Consider the following 19,261-nt stretch of genomic DNA (forward strand, 5'->3'; position numbering starts at 1 on the left):
AATAAATAAATAAATAAATAAATAAATAAATAAAAGAGCAGAGGGGAAATGAAAAGATTTGCACCCAGAACCAGGAATAGGATTGCAAGTTCCTCTGTCACATTGACCAACTTCCTCATTGCCTCTATTCCTCAGACAGAGCCCAAAGAGGGGCCCCCTCCTCTTTCTAGGAGCTAGGCCAATGTTGAGTAAGTCCCCCAAAAGCCCAAAATCAGCCAGCAAGGACGCTGGTCATGGGCAGAGCCCTTGTGGCGCCTGCTGGGCTACCGCTGTCACCCCAGGCTGCACTGTTAGACCTGCTTCCCCCTTGTCCTTCCCAGTCACCAGTGGCGCGTTCCTGGCAGCTGCCTCTTTGCAGAAATCTGCACCAAAATTAAACCCATCAAGCTGTCAGCCCCGTTGCCGGGGCTGCTCCCATGTCAGCCCATGTCATGACAACCGATGATAGAAATTCAGGCTTCATGGGGAGCATCTGTTTCCTTTTTAAAATCGCTTTAAAAAGAAGCCTGAGCAAGGCGCCTGATGCTCGGGACAGTGCGGAATGCCGAGGAAAGCAGGCAGCCTCAGCACCTGCCGTGGGGCGGCACTTTCTCTAGAATTGAGGAAACCAGTGGGGGAGGGGGGCCGTCTTCCAGAAACAGCAGCCCTGGGAGGGAGCGAGCAAGGGACCCGCAGAAGTCTGGGCTTCTCCTCCCTAGGGTCCTCCTCTTCTTAACCACGATGCAGCTCGTGCTTCTTCGAAGTCCAGCACTGTGCCTGGCCCTGGGTTACAACTCAGTTTTGCCTTCTCAGGAGGGTCTTTGTCCCAAGGCACCTCCAAAGCTTCCAAAATACTGGAGATTCTCTCCTCTGACCCCTACAGCATGGAGAGAGGGCTGAGGAGGGCCAGGGGGTTTCTTATCCCAAACACAAACAGTCTCCCCTTTGATGGGCCTGTGATTCAGGATTGCTCAGTGACATAAAATCTGGGGGAGAAAGAGCATTAGCTGAATCCCTGCTGAGTCCCTGTCTCCAGCTTCCCTTGGCCCCCTGCCCAGGATCTCTCTCTCTCTCTCTCTCTCTCTCTCACACACACACACACACACACACACACACCACATGCCCCACACACAATGTATGTATTATTGTATTGACTAAATAGCCCCAGACACAAATTAAGCACATTCGTATTCAGTATTCAGCATCTGAAGAACCTCAGCTTCCATCTCTCCCATTCCCTCAGGAAACTGAAGCTCAGAGAAGTCAAGCGACTTCCAAAATTGCACAGTTTGATATTAACAAATAGGGGGGAGAAATCCCAGAATCTTCTGCTCTTGGAGCTGAGTCTGACCAAACAACAAAAACCAACTGGGAAGCCTTCCTCTAGAGAAACAGGAATACTGCTGCACAGCAGAGGAAAGGTTTATCTGATAGGATCTGGAAAGCAAGGAGTAATCAGAAAGCACCTACTTCAAAGATGAATTTTAAAGAATGCAGCCAGGCCAGCTTTACCTTACTTCAGACAGAGATTAGAGTGAATGGAGGGTCGAGGGAATCCTTGTAACCTGGGCAGTAAGTATGGATGAGACTTGAGTCTTCAGTGATGCAGAGGCCCCAGAATGCCTTGGGCAGCTCACGGCTGGGTGGTTGACCTGCCAGGAAGACTCTGCCTTTGCTGAGCATGTTCATGTCCAAAGCCAGCTCCCGGGGTTTCTGCAGGTACAAGAAGAGATTTTGAGGCACAGCAACATGTTGTGGATGGTGATAGCAATACTGGCTTTCACTGACTGAGCACATAGCATGCACCAGGCACTGTTCTAAGAGCCCCATGTTAATTGCATATTTACCCCACACAGAAGCTCTCTGAGTAGATGACAGTCCAATCATCTTCATATTTACAGAAGAGCAACCCAAGGCACTGAGAATTTGTATATTTTTTCAAGTCATGCAGCCACTAAATGTCAGAGCCAACTCGAATGCAGGAGTCTGTCCCAGATCATGTGTTTAATTCCTGTGGCTGCAGTGGATGGGGGTCAAAAGGGGAGCATGCGAGACATGCATCCCTCAGCCATGGGCTGGTCTGCTCACTCTGGCTGTCCACAGTGATTTCCAAGGGGGCGAACATTCTGGGTGAAGTTCCACGTGGGTGTGTAATGTTGGGCAAGTGTGCAGTAAGGAGTCAGTTTGGCAGGCCTGGGTTGTGCAGAGTCTTCATATTCTATGGGTCCTTCAGACTGACCCTTGAGCAGCAGCTCCTGAGAGATCACCTCTGGGCCGTTGGAATATTGTACTGGACAGAGTGTCTCTGTTTACCTGGAGCCATGGGCCACACCACAGTTTCTGCTAACAGTGGGATTTGTGGTAGGAGTCTTGGGCCCTGATCCACAGTTTGACCTCTGAGTGGCAGGCTGGGGACTGGGTAACTAGGGTCAGTCAATGGGGTGCTGTGTGCCTATGTGACTGACTCCCCAGGGATATCTCTGAACACCAAGGCTCCCGAGAGCTTCCCCAGTTAGCAAAACTTCATATATGTCATCATGGCCTGTAGCTGGGCAAATTCAGCACTGCCCATTGAGTACACGGGGACATGGCCACCAAAAGGTCATACCTACCATTTCCTGAACTCCACCGTATGATTTCAAGCTGCATCCTTCCAGTGTAATAAACTGTAACTGTGAGTACACCTGTTTCCCTGAGTCCTCTGAGTCCTTCTAGTTAACTATCAAGCCAGTGTGTAGACTCAGTAACCCCCGACACAAGTCAACTCACCCCTCTGGCCCTTGGGGGCTTCAAATATCAAGTGAGGGAGTTGACCAAGCACGATTTCCAAGCATTCTTAAATGTTGTCTTATACTACACTTCACATTTTTTTTTTCTAGTTTCATGGGTCTTATTTGCTGTCCCACCTACACTGGGTTTTCTCTGTCCCTGGTCCCTGCTATTAGTCCAAACAAATGAATCTTTGCTTACAGGGAAGGGAATGCTGTCAGGTTCCCCAAGTCTTAAATATGTGTCAAAAAGTCTGCTGGCTAAGTTCCAGTATCCATTCTCCACTCCTTCCCTAGTAAAAGAATTCTATTTTACCTGAGTGCTTAGGAATCTTTATTAAGAATAAATGTGGTATGGACTGGTATGTTTGTGTCTTCCCCAAACTCATATGCTGAAATCCTACCCCTCAATGTGACATATCAGATACAATCTTTGGAAAGTAAGTAGAATTCAATGAACGGAATCAGTGCCCTCATAAGTATCAGAAGAAAGATTGCTTTCCTTCTCTGCTCTCCTCCATGGGAGGACGCAGTGAGAAATCAGCACCTCAAAAGAGGGTACTCACCAGAACCCTGTACACTGACCTTGGATTTCCAGGCTCCAGAACTGTCCAAAATAAATTTCTGTTGTTAATAAGCCACCCAGTCTAGGTGTTTTGTTACAGCAGCCTGAATCAAGATACCAGCCTTCCTAGCAACTAGATGTGGCCATGTGACTTAGTACTGATCAATAGTGTGTGAGCAAAATCGTAATTGTGTGGTTCCTGGGAAATGCCTTAAAGGAAGCCTGTGGTCCCTTCCTATCTGTCCCTCCTCCACAATGGTGACTGGTTGGGGGGGGGCAGGTCTGGATGACTTCTCTGTCCATCAGGAGGAAGCTGGGTTCTAAAGATGACAGCACAAGGAGATGAAGTCTGGCTCTCCAGGGACTCAATGAAGGCACCAGTCAGCCATGAACTGTCTCCTCTACAGTTCTTTTTCACAAGCAACAAATAGCATCCGTCTTGTTTAAGCCACTGTTATTTTGGGTTTTCTGCCACATAGCTCTCCTAACCAACACAGGCTGCATCTCCCACCTAATGAGAGACTTAGCAGGGCTCCCCATCTGAGCCCATCTAGTGCCTGTACAAGAAAGCAATGATGATTCATTTAAAAGCACTCTATTCAGAATATGATCTTCTCCTATTTCCTACAAATCAAATTACCAAGAGACCAATTGGATTTTTCAAGTCCTTCAAAATGTTCTTTTTAGATGTTCTTGGTATTAAACAGTAAAAGAATTTAAATGGCATCAACCAAACACGCAGATGTGACTGTGATGATAAGTTACATAAATCTGTGACAGAAAGAACCTCACCAGAGCACATGGATACAGCCGAGATGGGAAAACAGTGAGCTGGATTTCACAGATTGCTTCTAGCTACTACCATCTTTTTATAGGTGACCATCTTCCCTGCTCCTAGGGAGACTGACATTCAAACAGTTTAGGGTAGTAAGAGGCTGGGAGCCTTACTATACTCGTTTCTGGAACTCAGATTGTCTCTGGTCCCTGAGCTCATGGAAAACAGAAGCTGAAGTGGTGTCTCCTTCACCATGTACATCCCTTGTGCCAAGCACAGTGCTGGGCCCAGAATAAGCTCAATGTCAGGGGCTTGGCTTTGATCCCCATCTCTGTCAGCTCCATGCAGGTACTATGACCAAGGGACAAAACCTGAGCCCTTGCCAATATTCCCCTTTTTGTAATGGTTTATTGAGCCCTCCCACACACCAGACACTGTGCCGAACACTTCGCATTCATCTTCTGTACTCTTCACAGAAACCCTGTGAAGTAGGGACTTTGAGTATCCCCATTTTACAAGGGAAGCAGATGAGCCCCAAAGGAGTGAAATTTCTTGCTCGGAGTTATCTAGCTACCAAGGGGCAGACTGTGGATTCAGGGACAGCAGCCTGACTCGAGAGTCCAGGCACAGGCCCCCTGGCACTGTGAGTGGAAAGCATGACCCAGACGATGTTGTTCCTGTTCTTGTTCTTATTGTTGCTCTTCTTGTTGCTGTCATGGACTCAAAAGAGGGGAGGGAACAAACGTTTGTGGGATGCCCGTGTCTGCCTGGGTCAGGACTATGCCTGACATTTTATCTATATTGTTTCATTTCATCTGCCCAGAGGCTTATTCCCAGTATACAGATAAGGTAATTGGAACTTGGGAGGTCGAAAGAGATCCCTCAAGACTATGCAGCTCTCATGGTAGCAAATGGACTTCACTGCAGGGCTCTCTGACTTCCAAGCCCACATGCTTTCCATTCCTCCATGCTCCATCCAGGCCCACTCCCCGTGCCATACAGGCTCTCACCAACTCTTCCTGAAAGGCCAAAAATTTCAGTTCTAATAAAGATGATTGCCACTGATTAGGAAAGCTTTTTACTATTAAAATCATTTAGGCTCCAACCCATCCAAAAAAAAATCTGAGGCAATGCCAAAGACCATCTAGAGGTTAATAAAATAATTATTTTATCAGATATCAAGTAAGGGAGTTGACCAACCTGCAATATATATTCATGTATATGAAGTAATTATTGTTAATGGGGGAACGTTTGTTGCTGATTTGTCTTAACAAAGCTAGTTGGGTCTTGGTCTGGTGTAGCAGAATCGGGGGTGCCAGTCGGGTTTGGCAGGCAGACTCACAAGACACAAATACTTTAATCTGGTACCATATTTCCTCAGCTTTATGGAAGGATATAGACCTGGAGTTATAGGTACAGCATTTTCAGTTCCTTTGGAGGCCCAGCAGCCACCCGAGGGCACAGCTTCTTCTGTCTCCTCATCCACATGGGACACATGCATGATGGTCAAGGATGGGAGCTGAGGTGCGTGGGGAGTCACCTGACACAAAGAAACACAGAACACCTTGGTCCCTCACCCATCTTTAATACCATCTTCAATCTGTAGGCTCAGGGCCTGAAGGTCTACTCAGAGCTACCCCGACCCAGATGATGTCTCCCCAGTCAGGGATCTCACAGACATGACAGTTGCCATTTGTCCCACCTCTGGAGTTTCCACAGAACAATACTGTGGGAAAAAGGTCAACTCTGGTCTGATGGCAACTCTTGACTCCGAGGTGTCACACTAAGAGATAAGAACGCTCAAAGAGCTATGTTGTGGCATGTCAGTTCTCCATCAGGCTGAAAGTAACAGGAAAACCCAACTAATATTTGCTTTAACATGCTGGCATTGATTTTCTCCCAGCATTAGCCCAGTGACGAGGTGCTGAGCTGGGGTGAATCCTGAGACGCTGTTTGTTGCCTTGTGGTCGCCATACATGCTGTGCTATCCACAGGACAAGTAGAAAAGGAGGGGAAAGGGAAAAGGGGGCAAAATCTGTAATAGGAAACTTTTCCCCCAAATTCCCAGCAGACATCCCCTCACATCCCATTGGCTTTAGCTACCTCACAGAGCCACTGTTAGCTGCAAGAGAATCTGGGAAAGTGAGTGTCCTCAGCTCAGCAAAGAGCTGCCCCAAACACAGAGGGGTTCTGTTCATAAGAAATATGGGACAATCAGATAGAGGGTAAATGAGCAGGCAATCCGCAATTTCTATCATATATGGCAACCTAGAAGAGAGTTTTCAAACCCACCAGGCCCCACACAATTTTAGGCCACCTGCTTTATGCACAGGGGCCTCTTCCCAACAAGCAGAACTCATTCCATCTGCCCCTAGTTTCTTCCTCCTGTGAGAGCCCCATACACACAACCATGTGCTACACAAACACAGGTCTCTTTCCTCAGCATACCCACCCCATTCTCTCCACTAGCCATCTGATTTTTGGGGAACACCCCAAGAGATTTATATCCCTGGCCTCATTTTTAGAGCTCCAGTAAGGGCTTGATTTTTACAAATGGACTTTAGAAAGAATGGTCAAGAACACAATGGTGGGAGCCACTGTTCCTTTAGTCAGATCCCCAGGTTTGCATGCTTTTTCTTATTTTGCCAACCAAATGCTGGGCCCTAGAACATACCTTAAAGACAAAATGGCTACGATGACCTAGATATTTCTTTGAGTATCTTGGGGCTATACACATTAACATAACCTAGTTAAAGCTGTCTTAGTAGGTAGTGAACTCCTTGACATGAGAGACAGCCCACAGGCTGGCCAGCCACCTCTTAAAGACAGCAGAGTGTGCTAGGTATCAGAGAAAGGACAGACATTTCTTTCTGACTCCAAAAGACAATGGTTTGGAAATCTGTAGCTTGCTTTAGTTTTCCTGTTAAACCAGCATCAAGAAAAAGTTGTGAGGCTCCCAACAAAGGGAAAGATGAGTCATAGAGTTTAAAAATTGGGTTAAGGGAAGCTTAGTTCTAAACTTGCCCTGTGGTTGACTGGGATGGAATTCTAGATGGTTCTCCTGGATACCAATTTAGGGTTTTGGGGTTTTGGGGTTTTTTTTTTTTTTACTTATTTTTAAAGATTTTATTTATTTATTTATTTGAGAGACAGAATGAGAGAGAGAGAGAGCATGAGAAGAAGGAGGGTCAGAGGGAGAAGCAGACTCCCTGCCAAGCAGGGAGCCTGATGTGGGACTCAGTCCTGGGACTCCAGGAGCATGACCTGAGCACAACAAACTGAGCCACCAAGGTGCCCTTTATTTATTTATTTATTTATCTCCTGAGAAGAGGTACCTCATGGCAGCTTCATGACGGTGATGGGTTTTTATCTGGCAGCTGCCTCTTGAGGACACCCCAACCCAGCTCATATTTCATAAGCTATGAATTGAAGGGACAGGAACTATTAATAATAATACAACTATCAAAATAAAACTAACCTCTCCTCTCCTTAAGGTGGGGAATCTGGGAATGGGAAGAGAAAAGATTACTGAAGGCAAAAAAAAACAAAACAAAACAAAAAAAACCCTGGAATGAAATCTTCATCCTAGAGTTTTAGAACCTAAAAGATCTACAAAGAAGGTACACAAGTTCCTAACATGCTCCAGATCAAATCCTTCAAACATGCTCTAGATCAAATATTCTAATGTGCTTCCAGATGCTAACATGCTCTAAATCAAGTCAAATCTGCTTCTACATAGTGGTCTTAAGATCACAAGGAATTTTGGGGAGAGGTAAGGAAATACAATTTTTTTGCTACTGGAGAAATATTTAGAAAATAATAACCCATATGTGGTAGACTGATAACAAAAACAGCCTCAATTATTCACCACTCCCCATACTCATAACCTTTATCATGTGATTCTGTAGCTCCTACTGTCACGAGGTGCTACCTCTCCACCCTAGAATCTGGGCCTGGACCTTTGCAATAGAATGTGGCAGAAGTGACAATGGTTGACTTGCTCATGTCTGCTCTCTTTCAAAAACATTCCCACTGCTATGTGAACAAGACCAGACTAAGCAGCCAGAGGATAAGAAGTCTCATGGATAAAAGCTCAGCGAAGGCCATTCCAGATTCATCCATAGCCAGCCAGCCACCAAAAGTGGGAGAAAGACCAGCCGAGATTAGCAGAACTGCCTGACTGACCCATAGCTGACTTCGGATGTATGGAGGAGGCCATCCAGGAGCTGAAGAACCCACAGACTTGTGGGCAAATTATAAATGCTTATTGTTTTAAGGCAGGGTCAGCAAACTTTCTCCATAAAGGGTCAGATAGTAAATATTTTAGGCTCAGGCCACATATGGTCTCTGGGGCATATTCTTATTTTTGGTTTTTAAACATTTTAAAAATATAAAACCATTGTTAGCCTGTGAGTCCTATAAAAACATGCTGTGGGCCAAATTGGTGCATAATTTTCCACCTGGCCTAAGCCACTGTGCTTTGGGATGGTTTGTTACTCAGTGACAGCTAGCTAACATAACCACGTGGCTTTTGTTTGTTCTTAGATCTCATTCCCTTGCAGACAGAGATGAAACCATGGGGGTTCTTGCCTCTGGGATGAAGAGGTTGCCTGCTGTAAAAACAAAAAACCCACTGATCAACTCTGAGTCTCAAAGCTGATTTTCTCAGTTCCTTTTATAAAAACAACAGCCTGAAAGCCCATCTTTCTGGTGAGGAAGATTTCTAAACTTCGGGGACTACTAGTCAAGATTATGCAATTCCAGAGGAGACTGCCAGCATTTAATCCCAAAAAGTTAGGTAAAATCAGTCTGCATCAGTGGAAACCATTGCTGGTGTAAGACCAGAGCTGTCATCCTACAGTAAATACCAGCAAGGAGCCAGGGTCACAGTAAGTCTGCCTTTTCTCTATGACCATAAAGTCACGTCAACCCAAGTTTCTAAACTCTAGATTCTGAGGAGACAGAAGGAAAAGAAAAAGGAAGTAAGAAACACTGAGCATCTATCTGAGTCATGCCCATGGAGAATGAATAGACCATTTAAGTCATTCAATTGGACTGAGTTTACTGGATTGGACTAAATTTAGTTTTTCCTTGCTACTCAGTGGGTTGGAAACTTTAAAAGGAGATAGATCAGTCATAGGAAATAAGCCTGTTATGAGTTGAATTATGTCCCCAAAAAGAGATATCGAAATCCTGACACCCAGTACCTATGAATGTGATCTCCTTTGGAAGTAGGGTCTTTGAGGATGTAGTAAATTACAATAAGGTCCTTAGGATGGGCCCTAATCCAAGGTATCCTTATAAATGGAGAAGAAAACAGAGACAGGAGAAGGCCATGTGGTGATGGGGGCAGAGCCTGAAATTATGCAGCTGCAAGCCAAGAAATACCAAGGATTTGCCAGGAACACCAGAAGCTAAGAGAAAGGCATGAAACAGATTCTCCCTCAGACCCCGAGAGGGAGGCCCCAGGGGCCCAGTGTGGCCCTGCCAACACCCTGACTTTGGACATGCAACCTCCAGAATTCAGCAGGGATAAATCTTTCTTGTTTGAAACCACCCAGTTTCAGCAGCCACAGGAAACGAACACCATGTCCATTTCATTTTTAGAAAAGTAACTGTATCTGCTAATTGATAATGATTTCAACACTGTGTCTCTTAAGTCCCAGTTCTGAAATTCGAAGGAGTCCCACAGGGTCCCTCAAACACTGGCAGAGATGGGAGCATCATTCTCCCCACAGAGCAGATTCAGATGAACATGGAGACCCAGCATGAAGGCGTATTCTCTGCAGACTTCTGTTTTGGTTTGGGTTTGAGTTTGGTTTTGTTGTTGTTGTTGTTGTTGTTGTTGTTTTAAGGTTGTATTTATTTATTTGAGAGAGAGCAAACAAGAGAGCTCGAGCAGAGGGAGAAGCAGACTCCCCACTGAGCAGGGAGCCCGAGGTGAGGCTCAATTCCAGGACCCTGAGATCATGACCTGAGCCAAAGGCAAACGCTTAACTGACTGAGTCACCCAGGCACCTCTGGATTTGAGTTTTGAAGGGAAAAGGTTGCTTTAAATAGGGGGTAAGGTGGTTCAAAGAACAATTTACCTTTCCAAGGCCCTAACTTTGGTGTGCATTAAAATCATCCAGAAAACAAAGGTTTCTGAGCCCCATCCTCAATATTCTTTTTTTTTTTTTTAAGATTTTATTTATTAGACAGAGATCACAAGTAGGCAGAGAGGCAGGCAGAGAGAGAGGAGGAAGCAGGCTCTCCGCGGAGCAGGGGCTCGATCCCAGGACCCCGGATCATGACCGGAGCCAAAGGCAGAGGCTTTAACCCACTGAGCCACCCAGGCGCCCCTATCCTCAATATTCTGATTCACTTTTTCCAGAGAATGAAATCTAAGAACTCTATCTTGAGCAAGCACGTTCAAGGGATTCTGGTGAAATAGACAGAAAAACCCTTCCCCAAAAGCATTCACGGAGGGACCCCAAAATTCAAAGTGGCATAGAGTTCCCATTCATCTCCTGCCCACCCAGAAAACTGTCCCAGTATGGGGACTGGCCGAAATGGGAGAGCTTGGACAGAGTGCACTTTCCATCCGTGGCATCCCTCAGGGCAGAAGAGAAGCAAGGCAGAACTAGCCTCCCTGTGGAAGTTCCTCACCCTTCCCAAGTTTGGACCCTGAACAAGACTCTGAGAAAAAGGCACCCCCTGGTGGCCATGTTTAGTTTTCCCAGTACCTAGCAACCGGACCGGGGCCCCCACATAAATGGATGGCAGTATATCAGTAACGCAGGGCAATGAAGCAACTTACTGTGATCTTGACTCATATGGCAATAAATATGAAATCGAAACACAGAAGTAGAACATCCACAGGAAATGGCAACAGCATTTTATGGGTCTTAAATTTCATAGCAGCAGAGAAAATCACTACCGGGCTCTGAGAAGCTGAAGCCAGTCTTTTTTTTTTTTTTTCCCTCCCAAATCCATTCCAGAAGAAAGCAAGGCAAAACTGAAGAACACAGAGCTCAGTTAGGGGGAGGTTAGGGGGAGTCAAGCCATTTGGAAAGAAAATCTCTGTAGTTTTTTTTCTTAATTTTTTTATTTTTTATTAACATAGAATGTATGAAAATCTCTAGTTTTAAGAGGGAAACATTTGAGCAACATAAATCAAAAGAAATTAAGATTCTTAAAATACATTTGTTTTTTTTAAAAGCAGCCAATAACTAGTACAAATAAATTGTGTTTTCTCCTTCCTACTTCATCCCATGAATTAAATTACAAAACAGAGAAATCATGAATCTCTGAATTTGGCCTCCAAGCCCATCAATCCCTATCGTTTGCAAGCACCTGCATTTTTGTAATAATTTCATAATTTCACTGAACACCTACTATATCTCTGACCCTTCACATACATTGTCTCTAATCATCTGAGCAATCCTGTAGGTAGCTAATACTAATCACACTTTTCAGAAGAACAACTGACAGACAGGGTAATTAAACCTGCTCACTAGTACTAAGGGTGAAAGCCAGGATTAGGACACAAGCCTTCCTCACCCCAGAACTCAAGGCTAATCTCAGATTAGTTTCTCTGAAGAACTTGAAACATGTCTTGGACTTCCATTTTGCACAATGAAATAATACTGGAAGTGGGGATTCACCTTACCCAGGCAAGAGTATCTCATTGAGCTAAAGAAAATATTCTAAAACTGGATTGTGGTGATGGTTGCAAAACTCTGTAAACTTACTAAAAATCATTAAATTGGGGCACCTGGGTGGTTCAGTGGGTTAAGCCTCTGCCTTCGGCTCAGGTCCTGATCCCAAGGTCCTGGGATCAAGCCCCACATCAGGCTCTCCATTTGGCGGGGAGCCTGCTTCTCCCTCTCTCTCTCTGTCTGCCTCTCTGCCTACTTCTGCCTACTTGTGATTTCTCTCTCTGTCAAATAAATAAATAAATAATCTTTAACAAAAAATAAAAATTAAAATAAATAAATAAAATAAAAATCATTGAGTTATGTACTTAAAATGGGTAGATTTCTGATATGCAAATTATATGCATAGAAAATGCAATATAAAAATGATATGCAGAAAATGCAATATAAAAAAGAATAATATATTGAAACCAAAAGTAAAATAATAATGATGATGATGATGTGATATTAAGTCTAAGCGAGATAGATTTGTTTCCCCATAAACCTGGGGACAAAATTAAGGGTAGAGCTGATGAAGAGATAACTGCCCACCACAGAGCAGGCCCTGGGGCTTTATCATGAAGACAGACTAGGGCAACATCAGCCTCTCTCTGTGGCTGAATTTCTCTCCTGAGAGACAACCACTTTCCTATCATATGGGAAATATGTGACTCCTTCTTCTTCCCTTCTTCCAAAACCTATTTGCAGGCCTTTGTTTATACTCAAGTGTAAATGATTGATTCATGTTTAAAGGGCCTCTCTTCTAAAGAAAATACATAATTTTAGAACTCCAAATATTCGATCCTCCCCTCTCTACTAAAGAACGTCGAGACAGACCGTTTCACTTGGATGTCCAAGTGACTTCAAAATCAACAAGCAACATCTAAACCCATTATCATCACACCACCAGTGATCCCCCAGGTCAGACTGTCCACATTTCTAATTTCCTTAAGCCTGCTGGCCATCCACATTTCTCTGGCTCTCTTGCCACCTGCTAACATAGGTCTCAACCCCTCGAAAAGTCCCTGAACTTCAAGTACTTCTGGAGAACACCAGAGATTAGGTCCTGTAAGTTCTCAGATCATCTGTGCCTGTCAGAGGGCATCTGTCATTTTTATCTTCCTCTCCTGCTCCAACCTCCTCCACTCCAACCTTGGAACACAAGTGCCATTTTGCTCTGGACCACAACTCCCACTGTGCCCTCCCTTTGCTAGCTGGCATTTTGCTCTAGGGTACCTGTGTGTCCCCAGGACATGGTGGGCAGCCCTGGGACCTTTGTCGGCAGGTGGGAGAGAGAGAGCTGAGGGCCAGAGCTGTGCAGTGTTCTATGTTGATGTGGGAGAGTTCTCCTCTTTCGTGTGCTACACTGTTAGGAAGGTCTCAAATCAGTCCTGCCTTCCTCCCAACACCCCACGGAAGGAAATCCAGAATTAAATCTAGGGATGTTTATCTGAACAAGATCTTCTATCTGGAATGACCACCAAACCATTGTTTTTCTTCAATAAATAGAAATATCACCACAGGGTCATTTTTCATCTCGATGGACACACCATCCAAGCACTTGGCAGTGTTTTACCCAGAGTGAAATCACACTGCAGTCCGCTTTTATAGCTCAATCCGCAGTGACCGTCCCACTCCAGAGAAGCTTCAAATTACCCCACCCCCCTGAGGCCAGAGAAACTAAACCGACATTGTTTTAGAGAATTCTAGCGCAAGGCAGGGATCTGAACAGGAGAGAATGCCACAAAGCACCTTCTTAATGGGGTCTCCTTTAGGAAAGCCCATAACAAAGCTGCAAAGGTATTCTCCAGAGACAGTTAACAGACAATCGTGCCCATCAGTTTTTTAGAAAATCAATGTTTTGGCCTATGGTAAAGCTGTACTCCTTGATCTGGATGGATTTGGGCGGTTCTGCCTGTTTTTTTCTCCCTTGATTCTAATCCTGGGCAACCCTCTGAGTCTTGCCTTTTCAATGCACTGTTCTCTAGCATCACTTTAAAAAATCAGTCTCATTTTTTTCTTCTCAGTCAAAAGCAGCAACAAAATCTGTTGATTTCATTTATGTCTCCCAGGATTCTAAAGACTCTATAAAGATAGCTGATGCCAGCCCTACCTGGGACCCTGCTGCTGGGTATCATGATCTCTTGGAAGTACCCCTCCATCTGCACTTCCCCTCGTACTTACTACCTAGTCCTATGTGCGCTTTCACGATGGGGATTTCCAGTCCCTGCTCTTCACCCTAGTAACTGCTCCTTTCTGCATAGACAGGACATACTTTCCTAAAGAGCTTTCCTTCTTTTGTTTCAATGACCATTTTGAGAAGGAAACCAGATGAAGTCTTTGGAATTACCTACCATGTCTTGGGGAAGGAGAAGAAAGCATGACCCCCATGCCATGCGAGCTCTCCGAGATCCCACCCATCGCGACACCAGGTGACATCACTCACTGAGTCTCCCTGCCCTGACGTTGGCAATGGGACAACACGCCGTACCCAAGGCAGGGCCCAGGCAGCCACAGACGAACACAGTCACCACGGAGGATTTGTCAGGCAGGTGAGACGTACCTAGTGCTCTGTGAGTCACGCAGAACATGCTGACAGGGTCTGTCCTCATAGAAGGTGAAAGTGTAGCTGGAGAAGTAAACTCAGCTTCTGGGAAACAAGGAGGGAACAAGAAGCGAGCACAAAGCTAAGGGGATGGGGAGAGGGCACGGATTCTTAGAAAACCAGGAGTTTGGGGAAATGAAGGTGGGTCAGAGGAAGCTTCTGGAAGGAATGGGCACTGATTGAGCAGGATTACAAGAGGCAGAAGGGGCCAAGGAAAGCATTTATGGTGGTGGGTGAGCGATTACAGAAAAGGTAGAAAGAAGGCTGGTACGGGTAGGGCAGAATCAACCAGCGGCCAGGAAGGAAAAAGCAAACTTCTCCAACGCGCCACGGACAAAGGGTTCAATAGCAAGGCCGTCTGCAGAGGGGAAGCGCGTGTAAGAAACCACACAGGGCTTGAGGTCTCCTCAGGTCAGTGGGCCAGCGACCGTGGGGAGCTGTGGTAGCCACGATCCTACCGGGACAAGGGGAAGGAGTGAGTACCAGGACCCAGAGAGGCTCGCTCTCCCGGGGAGACCAAGACAAGCTGTGCTAAAAGCAACCACCAGTCTACAGAGAAGCTAGACTGGGGAGGAGAGGGGGAAGCTCCCTTCCTTCTGAAGGTCACATGTTCTGCCCTGGTCACAGCAGGCGGCCAAAAAAGTATGGCAGTCTGAGCTCTCTGCCACCCCCAGAGAGATTTCTCTGCCCCTCCTTAATGCAGAGCTGGACAGAGCCCCCAGAGTGGTGGCCCAGCCATGGCCTCGGCGCTCCCTCTTGTCGGCTGACGCTCCTGGGGCAGGTCACTGAGCTGAGAGAGACTTTCCGGTTGGAGAGTCCCCAGCCATACATGGATTTATGCTGCACCCAGTTCCTGGGGGAGGAAGGTCTGTTCTGACATCAAACAGTCCGTCAGCATTGCTGTTCCAGAAACTGGTAGCATGATGAGTGGGCCGCACAAAGGTAGCAGGGTAACGGTTAGCTCATCTCTAATTATATGGGATTTACGATTAGACAGCAAGTTTATTTTGGAACACTGCAGGAACAAGACTCACAGCAGTGGTGAGGACGAGGGGGCGGAGTTCTAGCTTGGCCTTTAGAATATAATAGCTTGTCATTGCCATGGAAACCAGCTCCCGGGGAGTTGCAGGCACCTTATTCTATAATTATAAGAGATCTGATAAGGGCTGGGGTTGGGGGGTTGGGGGGTGGTGGTGTGTATTTTTTTTTTCTTTATAAATTGTATTCGGTGACTGAAAATAGAAGAACCTGGAGAACAAAGCCTGTTATTAACCACCATCTGCTAAAAGGCGTCTGCACTTCAGCTGCCTGGAGAGGCTCTTCCTGCAAGGCCCTGCAGATGTGCCCAGAATGCCAGGGGTCGCTGGGAACTCGAGGGGCCCGTGCCCGGAAAGGGGAAAGGTGTGTCCGGGCCAGCCACGTCCGAACGTGGCTTCGAGCTGAAATTGGCCATGCTGGGGTGTTGGGATGGACTGCACCCTCTGCGTGAGAGCAGGCTGCTCCGGGTCCCCACCCCAAGGCAATCTGCAGGGTCTCCTTGTCTCTTCTCCACGCCTCCCCCTTCCTTCTCAGATTTCAGCTGCAGGTGGAACTGCAGCCCTCCCAGCCCCCAGGAGCTTGAGCTCATTTCTTAGGCTTTCTGAACCTCCGTTCTTTTTGTGATGAAGGACTGTTAGGGGGGATTACATGAAGATGATGGGAACAGGTTTGGCAAAGTGGACACTTTGCTGCTCGCAGCTGGATTCTCTGAAGAATGGAGCCAAACTTGATTTGGGAGAAAATCACCCTTCATTTAAAAATCAAACCCCCTATTTTCCAGTTGAATGAGTTTACCAATAATTCCACAGTAGATGTTAAAGAGAACAGAAATGCCCCTTATTAGAACAATAATAATAATCAATAGCTCCCATTTGTATAGCGTTTTATGGCTTCAAAGTGTCGTCACCATATTTTATTGTAGTTATATGTTGCCTTACTGGAGTGAGCTCTGGGTTAATTCATTTGTAAGGAAGCCCAGGCAGTTTGGAAAGCTGCTTTCCTAAAAAGGCCTTCTTTTTTTAAAATGGGTCATGGTCATTAAAAACTGAAGCCTAGCAGCATCAAGTATGGCTGTGTATGTTAAGGGCACTGAGTCAATAAAATCAGCAGGAGCTGTTTTCTAAAGCTATTCAAACTCAATAGAGTTCATCCAATTGCCCTCTAAAAGCAGGAAATGAGTGAGAAGAATAGAGAATACTTCCTTCTATTCATTACCATAGTCAGCCTGTTACCCCACATTAATACTCTTTAAAAGCCAGAGACATATTTGGGGGGGGGGGGCAGGGAATAGCTCACTTACATTGCTTCCCCTGCTACGTATGACTTCCATGGATGGCCCATCACTTCTGGAAGCAGAAGGGCAGTGCTCACTGCTCACCGTCTGCCATCAGTTAGGATTACATATGGTTCCAAGTAATAAAATCCCTAATGAACAATGGCTAAAATGAGGTAACAATTTACTTACCTTTCAAGTAAAGCTGCAGAGGTAGACAGCACAGCGCTGACATGGGGGCTCTGCTCATGGAGTTCCCAGGGACCTGCCTCACCACTCTGCGGTCTCCATGGCCTGGCCTCATTCTCATGGTCCAGTGTGGCAGCTAGGGCACTGGCCCTCACAAATGCCTTCCAGAGAGCTGGAGAAGGGACCAAAAACAAGGGAGACAGAGTGTGAGCTGCCTGTTCTTAGGAGCTTCCGTCCAATCATTCTGCTCACATACCATTGGCTTAAAGTCAGGAGTTCTGGAAGATGGCTCAGTGGGTTAAAGCCTCTGCCTTCAGCTCAGGCACATATGAGGGGCCACCAGCAATCTCCACCCATGCGTTTCACATTCTGACTCTGCTTCCACATCACTTTTTGCCAGGTGACACACTTGAGGTCATCCTCAACAACGCAGTTCAATTATATGGAGTCAGGAGCTAACCTAAAGGCCTTGGACTAAGCTCCAAACAAAAACCACCCCACATTTGTGGATGCCCAGCCATGTTACAGGAGTGAAGGTGTACTTTGAGCCCCACTCCTATCCTCCTACCTTCGAAGAGCTTACCTTCTCCTTATGGTAACCTCAAAGCCCAGGGTTGACAAGAGCCAGAAACGTTACCCTCTCCAGTCTAAGCAAAAAAAAAATGGACTTCCTAGAAAGAGGATGGGTTCTGACTGAAGACCAAGACAGGAAGAATGTGTGGGTCTCAGGGGGCCTGAAACCAGGCACTGCAAAGCCATGCAGGCTTTTGTTCTTTTCCTGCATGTGTACCTTTCTTGCTGATGGACTGCTTCTTCCATGAAGGGGACCACAGAGATGCCAACAGCTGCTGAGCTTTCCATCCTACAGCTTCAGCCACTTAAGACAGAAAGTGACCAGATGTGCACTCTGGTTCAAAGTCAGGAAACACCAGGGGAGAGATTCAGTGGCCCACGTTAGCCAGGTGCTAACCCTGGGTTCATCGGGGGTATCAGATGGGCTTAGCCAGCTGAGACCCACGGACAGAGCAGGAAAAAGTTCCTACAAACAGGGAGCTCATCAGACAGGGTAAGCTAACAAGTATGCAAGGCAACATTCTCTAAGCTCCAATGATCAGTTTCTAGGACAGGTCAAAATTCCCTGGGAAACAGCTACAGAGCCCTTGTCACTGAGGGCTCACTTGGGTAACTTCGCCCAGGCAGTTTCCAGAGCCACAGGACACACTCTGTTAATATGCCACGTTCCCCCAAGGAAACAGGCTCTCCAGCCACAGCTCCAAAGGGCAGACCCATGCGCCCTCCAGGAAATGATGACATTGCCCAAATCAAGGCCTCCAAAGCAGCAGGATATCAAACACTCAGGAAAGTATCAGACTAGATTTTTGTCCCGCACCATGAAGTTTAAAACAGATGCAGGAAAAACAACTCTTGAAAAGTGAGCCCATGGGGAACCTGGATGGCTCAGTGGGTTAAAGCCTCTGCCTTCAGCTCAGGTCATGATCCCAGGGTCCTGGGATCGAGTCCCACATCAGGCTCTCTGCTCTGCGGGGAGCCTGCTCCCTCCTCTCTCTCTCTGCCTGCCTCTCTGCCTACTTGTGATCTCTGTCTGTCAAATAAATAAATAAAATCTTAAAAAAAAAAAAAAAAAGTGAGCCCAAGGACAGTCACAGCTACCCAGGAGATAGTGGCACCGGGACACTCACACCTCCCAGGAGGGTTAACCCTCTGAAGGTATCCAGGAAGTCCTCTGCCTTGCACCTCACCAGCCAACAATGAAGAATCATGGAAAGCAGGTCAAAGTAATCACTCATGAAAACTAAGAAAAATGTATCCTCTGCCAGAAAAGATTGACCACATAGCTACTGTCACAGTATGCTGCATTAGATGACCTTCCCCCACCCCCCTGCCAAGGTCCTGCCAGCCAGGATCATTTTCAGATCTGTTCTCAGCACCTAGACTCTCATTGCCCATCATTTGTCTCCCAAGAGTGAGAGAAACAAAAAGACAAAACATACCAGTTGAGTCACCCAAGTCATTATGAAGCCAGTCATTATTCATTATTAAGCTATAGTCAATGATCACCAGAATATCCCTGCTTTCCCATGAGGGGCTCTCTTGAGAAAAACTGTGTTGTTATTCCTCAAATCACAGGACAGCAGTCTCCTAAGAGCCACCTCAAGTGCTGATGGAGCCCCGCGTGGATGTCTTTCCCAGACCACATTGTACAGTCTTCAGGAGCTAAACAGGGAGACTTCCTCCCCCCGCAGGAGCATCATTAGCACTGTGGAAATAATACTGAATTAGGGTTCAAGCCACAGCTCCATTACTTTTCTGGAGACTTCAAGTCATGTAACCCTTCTCATCCCTGTTGACTGCCAAAATAGAATGATACCTAC

The 19,261-nt window shown here is 46.2% G+C and overlaps 1 long non-coding RNA gene across 1 annotated transcript in view; it reads right to left on the reverse strand.

The window, feature by feature from the left end:
• Positions 1-1,493: 1,493 nt before the first annotated feature.
• The window catches only part of LOC125084025 (uncharacterized), a 50,754-nt gene continuing 32,986 nt past the window's right edge, over positions 1,494-19,261 (reverse strand). Inside the window, exons 2-3 of the long non-coding RNA XR_007122441.1 lie at positions 16,872-17,040; positions 1,494-1,692 (exon numbers count right to left, since the gene is read on the reverse strand). This is a non-coding gene — a long non-coding RNA (uncharacterized LOC125084025). The remainder of the gene's footprint in view (positions 1,693-16,871; positions 17,041-19,261) is intronic.

The sequence above is a fragment of the Lutra lutra genome, chromosome 13 (genome assembly GCF_902655055.1).
Source record: "Lutra lutra chromosome 13, mLutLut1.2, whole genome shotgun sequence".
In the NCBI taxonomy this organism is placed as follows: domain Eukaryota; kingdom Metazoa; phylum Chordata; class Mammalia; order Carnivora; family Mustelidae; genus Lutra; species Lutra lutra.